Here is a 411-nt window from a genome sequence, read left to right as displayed (position 1 = left end):
GTGTGTGTGTGTGTGTGTGTGTGTGTGTGTGCGTTTGTGTGTGTGTGCGTTTGTGTGTGTGTGCGTGTGTGTGTGTATGTGTGTATGTGTGTGTGTGCGTATGTGTGTGTGTGTGTGTGTGTGTGTGTCGGCTGCTCTCACTGTGATTGATGGCATTGTTTAAAGCCAGGGAGGCTTTGGAAAGCTTCGCTATTGTTTTAGCTCTTGGCGAGGAGGGTTCTGTAGAAAAACAGGGAGGGGGGAGGAGGGGGGAGGAGGGGTACAAATAAAAAGGAATTAGAAAACAAAACAAGAGCTGTCCTCACACTCGTCACTCGCTGCTGTGAAGTCGAGCACTTGATGGTGAATCTGATAGTCGCCCGCTGGGACTCCTCTGCATCCTGCAACACCATCCAAAACCACCCCCTCCTC

General features: G+C 50.9%; 1 long non-coding RNA gene across 1 annotated transcript in view; it reads right to left on the bottom strand.

Moving 5' to 3' along the window:
• Positions 1 to 221, bottom strand: part of LOC147819004 (uncharacterized) — a 3,455-nt gene extending 3,234 nt beyond the window's left edge. Inside the window, exon 1 of the long non-coding RNA XR_015437388.1 lies at positions 142 to 221. This is a non-coding gene — a long non-coding RNA (uncharacterized LOC147819004). The remainder of the gene's footprint in view (positions 1 to 141) is intronic.
• Positions 222 to 411: the final 190 nt, after the last annotated feature.

Source organism: Seriola lalandi, unplaced genomic scaffold (genome assembly GCF_002814215.2).
Source record: "Seriola lalandi dorsalis isolate HSWRI2012SDOR001 ecotype SW California unplaced genomic scaffold, Sedor1 jcf7180002054366, whole genome shotgun sequence".
Lineage (NCBI taxonomy): Eukaryota > Metazoa > Chordata > Actinopteri > Carangiformes > Carangidae > Seriola > Seriola lalandi.
Note: the sequence above shows the minus strand (reverse complement) of the source record. Positions and strands in the feature narration are given on the sequence as shown.